Below are 12,210 nucleotides of genomic sequence, written 5' to 3'. Positions count from 1 at the left end.
CCGCAGCGATGAGGTTAATCCTTGTACAATTAAAAATATTGGCTCTGATGAAGGTGGTGATAAGAATGTGTATACCACCAAAACATACGTGGAGCATTCTTCTTTGGGAATCCGCCCAGTGAAACATATAGGAAAAGAAATAGTTGTGATGTTTGCATGCAACAATGAAATGATACAGTGATTTTTATACACTGTAGTAATTTATGAAATGCATCTATGCTACAAAAGAAATGATTTCTAAAAAATTCTTCCTCTCCTTTCTCATTGTCAGATTCCCATATGTGTTGTCAGATTCCCATATGTGTTGCCAAATTGTACTTTTATTTACACACTAATGATGTTAGTTTAAATGAGTGGTATGGTATGGAGTGAGTATGTTGTGGTTTATGCATGAGTGTGCTGGGATACAGTAGTTATATTGAATTGATTTGTCTTAGATTTGCATATTGCATCTTTGTCAACATTTTTTTAAATTAACTTCATTATATAACTGTGATCTGTGAATCTCATAGGTTTATAAATGAATTTCTTGCTTTTTTTTAATGAAAAATAATAAATAATAAAAAACCCAATATAAAAATATATATATATGTTTATCTAACTATCACTGCAATTTCTACATTATTTAACAATTGAAAGGAAAAGTTTCACTTTTGGGGGGCGGTCATAAGCCATAGGCTATTCTCACAAGAAATATAGGTCAGCTAGAGGTCTTCACACTGGTTTTGCCTGTTTCTTTCCCCCTACTCTTGGACCTGAAATTAAACTAGGGGGGATCTTTTTTTCTTTATTGAGTTTGGGAGGAGATGCATAGTGAATTAGAAAGTTTCACATTGTGGTCATATTATTCGTCAAGATTTGGACAGACTGAATGTGAACAGAATAGAGGAAGGCCTTGAGTGCAATTCGCATCACTATCAGTTCGAGCAGGTTGATGTGAAGAGGCCTGTGATCTTCAGTTCCTGCTGATGTGCACCCCACCCTACAGTGGATGCATCTGTCATAACCATGGACACTAATTGTGGAGGGCTGAATGACATCCCCTGGAACAGGTTATATTCCACCGACCACCAAGCCAGATCTGCTGCAGAGTACCAGGAGATCAGCATAGTGTCTCTGAAATATCTCGCTGGTGCTGGGACCACTGCCTGGGGAAGCACCACTGGACAGTTCTCGCGTGTCAGCATGCATGTGAGCCCAAGAGGATTCAAGAAACCAGTAGACCTAGCAGGCATAGGAACTTCAAGACTAAAATCACAGTTTCCTCCAGAAACATTGAAATCATAACCTCAATGAACCACATCCTCTGAGGGGGAGGGAAAGTTTGAAGAGAAGTTGTAGCCAGAATTGCCTCTAGGAACAGAATGTGCAGAGAGTGCTTTACATGAATTTTGGGCACACTGAAAGTCCAATCAAACAACAAGGAAGCTGTTGATTGCAGGTGGTAGCACACCAGCAACGGCGATGAGCTGCTACGTCTGCCACCACCTTTTTGAAGACTTGACTTGCTGATGGCATTCCAAAAGAAAGTTCTTCAAACTGGCAGTAAGTATACCCTATCATAAACTGCAGATTCCTCTTGTGAGAGTTAAGGAATGGAATGTGAATATATGATTGCTGCACGTCGAGGGACACCGTCCAGTCTCCTTCTTCCAGCGACAAAAGTACTTCAGCCAGGGACAGCATCTTGAACTCTTCCTTCCAGAGGAAACATTTTAAGAATCTAAGGTTCAGGATTCATGAGAATCAAAAATTGCCCCCTTGCCAAATTTCCTGCTCTGGCATCAACTTCACCACTCTGCAACAAGGCTGCCATGTCCTGTTGCAGAATACGTAGATGGTCTTCTGTCTGAAATGTCTGCTAAGGAGGGATCTGAAGTGGGGCCTGTTGGAAGGGTAGGACATTTCCCATTGTATCATTTGAAGGACCCACTGGTTCAAAGTAATGGTCTTCCAGGTCTGTAAAAAGGAGGATATCGGTCTTCCTACAGGCCTTTCTTGCTATGACAAGGGCAAACCAGAGCTCATTTCCCGGTGGTAGAGGGGAAGGAGGCTGCCTACCTCTGTATAGTATGAGGTTACTGAGAGTAGGCGGCTTGTCTTTGGTAAAATTCCTCGTGAGAGGCTACAAAACTTTCAATATTGATGGCAGTATTTCTTGGGAGACTGCAAGCAAAAGAAAACAATCGTAGCTCTGCTTGCTTTAAAATATTTAAAAGCAGAGTATGGTTTGTCCACAACAGGATTTGCGTTGTCAAATGAGAGGTCCATCAGCATTGTCTGAATGTCAGAAACCAATTCAGAAGATCTAAGCCATGCAAGGCAATACACATATACGATTGCCCTTATGACTGAATCTGCAATGTCCAGTCAGGCTTTGATTATATGCTTCAACATATCTTGTCATTTATATACCGCTTGTTCTTCAGGCATGTCAAAGGGATCTGAATCAAAGACAAAGAGGTCATTCATGCATATTGTTCCAGTATCGCTCCTGAGATCCCTTACATTGCTCTTTATGTATTTGTTGTTCCTCCAACAAACTTTGAGCTTGCCTATTGGAGTGGTAGACCATTTCCTGGGACTTGGAGGGAGGATGATCAACTGACTGGCTCCGTGGTGCTGGTGGCACAGTCACTGTCAGCGCCTTTTTGGTAGCACCATTGGCATTGGAGGCAGCGATGTACATCGTTGATCTGGTGTAAAGGTCGGTGCTGACATGACCTAGGGCATCAGAGAAGTCAAGAAGGGAAATAATGCTGCAGAAGGACTTGCCGATAAGAATCCATTGGCCATCTCAAAGGTTGCCATGGGGCCTTCAGAAGGGACTGTTGCTTCCCAAAACATTTCAAACATTGTGTTGAGAAACTATGCTGGGTCTGTATTTGCCTTTTGTACCGCTTTGTTCGCCATAAGTCGGCAGGGTATGCTCAGACGTGAGTCCCTTGCTCACTTTGCCATTGGATTCAAGCAAGCCTGGCTGAAAACGGCTGAAATGCCAGAAACCGGTCCTAGGAAGCTTGTTTCCGGTCCAAGGAAGGCATGGCTTGGCAGTTCGGGCTGGACTGTTCCCATGAGGCACAGGGTCCGACTGATTTGCATATGGCCATGTCTGAACTGGGGTGGCAGAGTGGGCTAAAGAACGATGATGGATTAAACCCAGATCTGTTGACTGGGTGTGAGTGTTTGATTGGTTCAGATGCTCCGTCCATCACCACCCCCTTTTGTACCGCTTTGTTCGCCATAAATTGGCAGGGTATGCTCAGATGTGAGTCCCTTGCTCACTTTGCCACTTGATTCAAGCAAGCCTGGCTGAAGACGGCTGTAATGTCAGAAGCCGGTCCTAGGAAGCTTGTTTCCGGTCCAGGGAAGGCATGGCTTGGCTGTTCGGGCTGGACTGTTCCCATGAGGCACAGGGTCAGACTGATTTGCATATGGCCATATTTGAAGTGGGGTGGCAGAGTGGGCTAAAGAACGGTGATGGATTAAACCCAGATCTGTTGAGTGGGTGGAGTGTTTGATTGGTTCAGATGCTCCGTCCATCACCACCCCCTTTTGTACCGGGTCTGGATTTGGGGCACCAAATTCAGGGAAGCCGGAGTAAGCAATGTAAACTGCAAAAGAGCTGGTAGGTGCATTGGAATCAGGATACAAGGAGGCCCTGGGACTGAGTCAGGTAATGTGGTGCTGCTGGCACCATGTCCACAGGTGGGACGGTGACCAGCTCCAGTTCCAAGGAAGACTTACCACAAGGCGGGAGCATAGGGGAAATTTGCTTCTGGGGGAAGACTACTGCAGATTCTTCCTCTTTTTGTGTTTGCGGTGCTTGTCTCTTGACAACCTCAAAGATTGACAGGGGGATTTGGATCTCGTCAAGATCGGCGTTGAGCCAAAAAGTCATCACGGGCCTGGGCCATAAACTGCTTCCCCTCCAGCTCCTTGATTGCATTTAGATGGCTACCGAGGCAGAAGTCACACAACCTCATATCATGCTCTCATGCTAAGCACCACAAGCAAATGTCATGGGGGTTCATAATGGACACTTGCCCATCATAATCCCTACAGAATGTGAACCCTCAACATTTACCTGGAGACATTCTTAGCACTGTACACAATTTTTGTCTAAAAAATCATGATGACATTTCTTTCAGAGACGACAGAGAGCTCCTGATCAGGGTTGGGTATGCAAGGAAAAAGGGAAATGAAATCATTGCGTCAGGGTAAGCGGTTATGGCTCTGATGAGGTCACAGTGGCGTTTCCGATGCAGACACTGAGCCACTGTCTTCTACTGGAGCAGAAGAGCTATTGAAATTGTTTCGATCAGTCTAGTGCCTGGGATATTCGAAATGTGAAGAATCTGCAGGTAAAAGTATCCATCAAAAACATGACTTATAAGGTGTTGACCTATAACTAATGTAGGAAGTGTAGTCCTTTTAGAAGGAGTTACTTTATATATAGGAATGGCCAAAACAAATGGAGGTTCAGTATACCAGCAGGTATTGGGAGTTAGAATGGGTATCAGAGTATGCTGGTCCACTTATTCAGGAGACGGGTGTGCCTGGGCTTCTTTATAATGAGATAGAGGAAAATTAGAAATAGGGTGTAATGTGACACGTAAAAATTAATGTCAAATTATTTTGTGTATTATTCATGTAACTTAAAATTTAAACAGCAGCTATGGAATATAATAACGCAAAAATGTTGATGAAAATATATGTTGTGATCAAGGCTGTGAAGGCAAAACTCATCTTGTACACCACGTGTGAATGAATCATGTTTGGGAACCTCGCAGTGCCCACGTCCAAGTTGTTGGATCCTTGTTATGGTTTAGAGGTCCACATCTATGCCTATTAAAAAAATTAGAGGAACTGCTCCTTCTCTGCACATCTCTCTCCCTTGGGATTTAAGAGGCTTGGAAAAGCCTCCAATTAGACATACCCTTATAATCACCCATACTTTCTTCCGTCTTCCCAGCAACTGATGGCTGAAAAGGTTTTAGACTTGCTCAAATTTAATGCGGAGAGCAATCCATCCAGAGATGGTCAGCTTCTGCACAGCCTTTCCCTTCTTTGCTCCAACGGAGCCCAAGAAGAGTTGGTCATACCCCCGGAAGTCTTTTGTAAGGTGAAGGTAGAATGACAACGCTCCTTCTGGGTCCAGATGGTGGAGTCACTCCTCTTCTTTAGAGGGATGCAGCGCAGCGTAAAACGTAGGCAGTGTGATGGACTGGCCTACATGAAAGGGAGGTACAGCTTTCGGCAGAAAGGAAGCCCTCGTACTGAAACCAGCTTCTCTGGGCAGATGGTCAGGTATGGAGGCTTGGATGACAAGACATGAAGCTCACCGACCCTCTGGGCAGATGTTTTTGCCACCAGGAAGGCAGTCTTGATGGTAAGGAGCCTGAGAGGACAATTGTGCAAGGGCTCAAAGGGAGCCCAGATCTGGAATATCAGGACACAATTAAGGTCCCACTGAGGCATGATAAAGGAAGAGATCTATGTTGCTAACCTTTCAAGAACCTATGTACAATAGAGGTTTTTAAAGAGGGTCAGGCAACTACAGAAAGATAACCCTTTAAGGTGCCCATGAGCAGAACCCTGCTGGGCAAGGGAAAGAATAAAGAGAATACCCGAGAAAAGGGAGCAGAAAGGGGGTCAATCTGCTTTTCTGCACACCATGCCACAAGCTTGCCCCGGTGGCAGGCATATACCATTTTGGTGAAGGGACGCCTGGCTGCCAGTATAACACTGCAGACTTCAGGCGGAAGGTCGAAGAATGTCAAATATCGCCACTCAATCTCCATGCAAGAAGTCAGAGCTTTGACAGGTTCGAGGGAGAACTCTCCTCTGCTTCTTCAACAGAAGATCCTTCCAAAAGTTCTGCCTGATTGGAGGACCGATGGCCATGCTCAACAGCTCAAGATACCAAACTCTCCGTGCCCAGCACGGAGCTACAAGAATAACTTGGGCCTGGTTGTTCCTAATCTTCTTGAGAACCCTGGGCAGGAGTGGTATGGGCGGAGAGGCGTACAGTTGGCATGAGCTCTGCTCGAGAGGAAAAGCATCTCTGAGCGAGTGCCACCTTGGAAACTCCAGCGCACAGAACTGTCGACATTGGGAGTTGTCGGTGGTTGTGAACAGATCTATCCAAGGCTCTCCTCACTGCTGAAACAGACCTTTCACCACCTCCAGATGGAGACGCCATTGACGATCCACTAGGCATCCTCGGCTGAGTTGGTCTGCACTGGATTTAGGTTTTTAACCACCAGGGATATGCCCTGCTGCTCCAGCCATGTCTAGAGATGCAGGGCCTCTTGACAAAGGACCCAGGACCCCACCATGCCCTGTTTGTTACAGTACCAGTGGTGATGTCTGTGAACATCTGCACAAGCCTTCCCTTGATAGAGGGTAGAAAGGCTTTCAATGCCAGCCAGATTGCCCGGAGCTCCAGAAGGTTGATGTGGAGTCCAGATTCAGACAGAGACTAGAGTCCTCTGATGTCCACCTCTCCCAGTAGCCACCCCCCAATCCCAGCAGTGACGCATCTGTCACTTGTGTCAGATCTGGCTGAAAAAGGGAGAGTGGTCTGCTGGTGACCCACCTGCAGTTCGTTAACCACCACTGCAGATCTTGCACAGTTCCCTCCGAGATATTGACCATATCACAGAGATTTACTTGATGCTGTGCTCACTGGAACTTCAGGTCCCAATGCAGAGCCCATATATGCCAATGGGCATCTGTCACAAGAGGGGTGAGGAGGCCATGAGGCCCAGCAGCCTCAGAGTCAGTCTCACCGAAATCCAGGAAAGAGGCTGAAACATCGGTATCATATCCTGACTATCCTGGACTCGCCATTCAGGAGGATAGATCCGAAACTGCACCGTGTCCAGAACAGCTCCAATGAAAGGGAATGTCTGAGAGGGAGTCAGGTGTGACTTTGGCACGTTGATAGTGAAACTCAGCGAATTCAGGAGGTCTGCCGTAGTCTGGAAGTGGGGGGAGATGACAGCCAGGGTGAGCTCGGCTTTAACAGCCAGTTGTCTAGATAGGGAAAGTCGGGCACCACTGATTTCCGCAGATAAGCTGCAACCACTGCCATCACTCTGGTGAACCCCTGAGAGGTGCTGGTAAGGCCAAAAGAGAGCAAAGCGTACTGAAAGTGCTCAGGCCCACCATGCACCTCAGGTGACGCCTGTGGGCAGGCAGGACAGTAATATGGAAATATGCATTCCGCAAGTCCAACACTACCATCCAGTCTCCTGCATTTAGGGCAGACTTGAGTGAGCTTGAGCATTGTTAACTTCTCCTTACTGGGGAAGAAATTGAAGGCACAGGTCTTGGAATGGGACAAAGGCCGTAGTTCTTCTTGGGTATTAGAAAGTAGCGGGGATAAGAATCACAACCTACTTCTGGCATCTGCACCCTCTCTATCGCTACCTTGGCCAAAAGAGCAGCCACTTACTCGCAGAACAAAGATAGATGACCATCCATCAACCTGTCACAAGCAGGTGGCATGGGTGGAGGGTAAGTCTCAAAGGGGAGAGAGTAGCCCCTCCAAACAATCTGTAGGACTCATTGGTCTGATGTAATAGACCACCAGTGGTGCAGCCGCCTACTGGTGCCCATGATGATAAGGGGCAAACTATACGGGCTTGGAGGCTGCGACTGCCAGGAGGGTGGTGGACTGACTTGACCGCTGGCTGCCAAAACCACAAGATCTGTGGGTACCACATCCTCGACCACATCGAGGCTGCGAAGCTAGCACACCACGGTGGCTGCGCGGGTACAGACGCGACTGGAAGCTCCTTCTGTGGCCACGAAAGGTGGATAGGGGTGGCGGGGAACCAAGGAATGGTCAAGGACCTGGACGTAGCCCTACTGTCTTAAAGCACTCTAGGGCTGAATCGTCTTTGTCTCCAAATAGAAGGAAGCCATCAAAGGGCAGGTCCATATGTGACACTTGGACATCCCCACCCTCCTCACCACCGTTGCAAATTACGCCCCCTTCTCCTTAGCCATGGTAGGGGGAGAAAGCATGTAAAATCTAGAGAAGTATTTAGTCCGCTGGTGTCCGCCAAATCCTCACACCAATCCATGTTAGGGTCACAATGCTGGTATTCTACAAGGTCCAGCAACCCTCCCTGAGACCTAGCTCATAAGAATAGGGTTCAGGCTTTAGCCTGGAAGGCAGACCTTCAGTCAGCGTTGGGCGACGCATATCCGGTTCGGTCGGTGATCAGAAGGGGGACAGCGCCACTGGTGGGTGCCAGGAGTGTCAGCATCGGGCTCAGCATCAGAAAAGGTCAAGAAGGCACGTCCGGCATCGTTACGGGTCCATCAGTGGATCCAATGGGCCTGACTAGCACCGGAGCTGCCACCATGGATAGGTGTCTCACCCAAACCCACAGGAGGCCAAAAGGTGTGCCAGAGGAAACAGGTGCCCTAATATGAGGTGCATGACCTCATTAAATTATCTTAATTGTGTGGGAGGTCACTCCAGCTCCCGGAAACTTGGGGAGGCACGCAGATGCCCTAGGCACTGGCTCAACCGAAGAGCCAGGCCTCAATGTTGACGCTCCCTCGTCTTGTCTGCTGACACACGGTAAAAAGTCAAAGACCTCTTCGGCAACGACAATGACTTCTTGCGGAACTTACTCAGAGGTCTCTATCGAATGTGTGGTATTTCCCCATTACACATTTCTAGGGACTCCAGAACTCCAAAGCACCAGGTACTGCAGAGGAACCTTGAGCTCGAAGTAAAGAGAGGTGTTGGCTCCTGGCCAGCGGTACAAAAGGGGGTGGTGATGGACGGAGCATCTGAATCAATCAAACACTCACGCCCACTCTGCCACCCCAGTTCAGACATGGCTATATGCAAATCAGTCTGACCCTGTGCCTCATGGCAACAGTCCAGCCCGAACTGCCAAGCCATGTCTTCCCTGGACCGGAAACAAGCTTCCGAGGACCGGTTTCCGGCATTCCAGCAGTCTTCAGCCCAGCTTGCTTGAATCCAGTGGCAAATTGAGCAAGGGACTCACGTCTGAGCATACCCTGCCACACTTATGGCGGCCAAAAGCGGTACAAAAGGGGGCCAGCTACCCCTCCTGGTGGTCACATTTAACCAGTCAGATACCCAATCATAGATTGCAGTGTTATCAAAATGTTTTGGTGATGGTAAAGCTGGACCTTTCCACAAACAGTATACAATTTAAAATTGTAACTGCCATTCCTCAAACTTCAAAATCTCTTCCTATAAAACTGCAATTTCAAGAACTAGCAAAAGAATAATATTTGTATTCGAGGTTCAGCTCACATATTCAAACTGGATAGATCATCATGTGTGGAACCCTTCTACTCCAATATAGATTTTACTTCTCTAAATCCTGTTTAAAATTAGTTGATCAGTTATTTGTCTTGCCTTGTTCATACTAAGATTCGATGTCGCCTCAACTACTCTCACCCCACTCGGGATGGTAATGTTAGATGCGGAAAAGGCATTTGACCGAGTGGGGTGGGAGTATTTGTGGGAGGTTTTGAAGAAAATTGGTATCGAGGACCCCTATTTTGATTGGGCACGTTCACTCTACGATGCACCTCGGGCGAAGATCAGCTATGGGGGATCGGATTCACCTACGTTTTTGATAGAGAGGGGAACAAGGCAAGGTTGCCCTCTGTCCCCTCTACTCTTTGTGATATCTTTGGAGCCTTTCTTAAATGCATTAACAGCTCAGGATAGTATTATACCTGCACAACACGGGGGTAAAAACCTGAAGATAACTGCTTATGCAGATGATATAGCGATATACACTACTGATTTGGTTACAGCAATTCCGGCAATAATACAGGAGGCTCGAAATTTCGGAGATGTGTCCGGCTATAAACTTAACGTAAGCAAGACACAAGTTATTGCTAACCACAAACCATCGGAACCAGTTTTGGGTCTATGCCAAAGCGCGACTTATCTTGGAATCAAGTTGGCAGCTAATATAGACAAGGTGATAACTATGAACTATGACTCCATGCTAAAGGAAATCACGTTACTTCTAAAAAAATGGCACACAATTCCGCTTAGTCTAGTGGGGCGAATTAATTTAATTAAAATGAAGATTTTACCTACACTTTTGTATTTATTTAGATCAATCCCTTTACAAATTAACAAACTTTTTTTTAAGAAACTAGAAGGCATTTGTAGCAATTTTGTGTGGGGCTATAAAAAAGCGTGCAGATCTATCAAATTACTGAAGCTACCTATCGAAAAGGGAGGCTTGATGTTTCCTGATTTTAGATTATATTATTTCGCTACTTTTTCTTTACGTATACGAAGCTTGTTGAAAAACGACAGTTCGTTATTCTACCACCATTACATGCTGGGACCTGACTGCAACCAATTCTTATTTCGCGCACATGATCCTAACTACTTCAAAAGAGTTAAATTTAAGACCGCAAGACATATTAAGAAAATCTGGGACCAAATTATGACTCTAGAAAGAATTTCTTACTATAATGCTGAGCTTAGACTGTGGGGCAATCCTGGGCTACCTGGTATTTTTTCAGACGGTGTAGGGAAGATATGGGCTAGGCATGGAATTATTACTCTGGGAGACCTCTATGGCCCGAACGGCTTTCTAGATTTTGGCATACTTAGGCTTACCTTTGAATTAAATGAGGATATGTATTTTAAATATATCCAAATCAGGGATTTTCTACTCCGTAAGATGAGGATTGTAGAAGTATCACATTCGGACTCTTTAACATGTCTCTACTCAGATAAAGTTAAATCACTTATAAGCCTAAGCTATGGTTATCTGACTGCAAACAAACAGGAAAACAGTGGGAATCTAGCGGCTAAATGGTCATCTAGACTAGGAGTTAACATTAACCCTAAACAGATCTCAGCCTCATTATGCCAAATAAACCGGGTAGTTCAATCCTCAAATTTAAGGCTCCAGCTATATCGAACAGTTACTCAGCTATATTATACTCCACAAAGAATAGCTAGTTGGACACGTGGTAACCAGACTAACGATCGTACTAAATGTCCGAAATGTGATATGGAATAAGCAGGTATCGAGAATATGTTGGTTTTATGTCCGAAGCTATCTATATTTTGGAAAGGGATAACTGATGCTCTGTTGAGGAAAAAAATTAATACTCCGCCGATATCGCCACAACTGATCCTACTCGATATTCAAGACAACCATAGTCAGTATAGGGATCTATTAACAATTGTATATGCATGTGCTAGGCTAGTTATAGCTAGATCTTGGATCTTAAAAGATCCTCCAAGCGTAATGGAATGGTGGAGCTTGATAAATGAAATTAATGTTATGGAACTTTCCTTAGCAAGACTTAGAGGACCCAATGCCTTGAAAAAGAAAGAAAAAATTTGGGGAACCTTCTTTTTTAACTGTAATTATGTTTAGAGACCAGTGTTAAATCTACTGTCATAATTATGCTTTCTTAAAAAACATTTTTGAAACTATATGTGTCTATTCCCTGCTTTAGTTGTTAAAGGAAAAATTGTATTTTCTTTTTTTCTCTCTTGTTGTATTTAAATTTGATGAAGATGTTCTTCCTGCAATAATAAACATTTAAAAAAAAAATATATATACTAAGGTTACAAACCTTTGGCCGATAACTCCTAAGTCGTTGCCTCTCCACATACTGTCCAGACCAAAACAGCCCAACTTCTCTTGGCACAAGATGCTTCAAATATGTCAAACCACTGGAATCCAGCTCCTACTCATCATCCCCAGCAATGCACGTGGAAAAACAAGGAGCAGGGCCTTCTCCACCTTGCCACTTCAGAGACTAGACTGTATAAAAACTCATGCAACTGTTCTACAAGGTACTCCAAACAATACTGTTTACTCAAACTCTGAAGTTATAACAAGTAGTCTAAAAAAATGATGTACTGTACTGCAAGCTGAATGAATTGCTTTGAACCAAGTTCACTGTAGCGACCATTGAATTTCAGAGACTATCATGTTTTAGCGACAAGAAAATATAAATAAAGAATTGTCTCCTCCAACGTCTTGTACTTGTATGTGTACTGAATCAGTAAAGGCAGGGAATAACGAGGAGTATAATACAAAACAGGATTACTGGAAGTTCAACATTATAGACAGAACGGTAAATGGGATTTATTTTTAAAGTAAACTGGAGTATGAAGTGCTAATATTTGGCCCTCGTGGAACAAAAAGGAAGTGA

General features: G+C 45.0%; 1 protein-coding gene across 5 annotated transcripts in view; it reads right to left on the bottom strand.

Moving 5' to 3' along the window:
* INPP4A (inositol polyphosphate-4-phosphatase type I A) overlaps window positions 1-12,210 on the bottom strand; it is a 1,119,411-nt gene that overhangs the window by 41,432 nt on the left and 1,065,769 nt on the right. The window lies entirely within an intron of this gene.

Source organism: Lissotriton vulgaris, chromosome 8 (genome assembly GCF_964263255.1).
Source record: "Lissotriton vulgaris chromosome 8, aLisVul1.2, whole genome shotgun sequence".
NCBI classification, from domain to species: domain Eukaryota; kingdom Metazoa; phylum Chordata; class Amphibia; order Caudata; family Salamandridae; genus Lissotriton; species Lissotriton vulgaris.
This window is presented reverse-complemented; position numbering and strand designations above follow the sequence as displayed.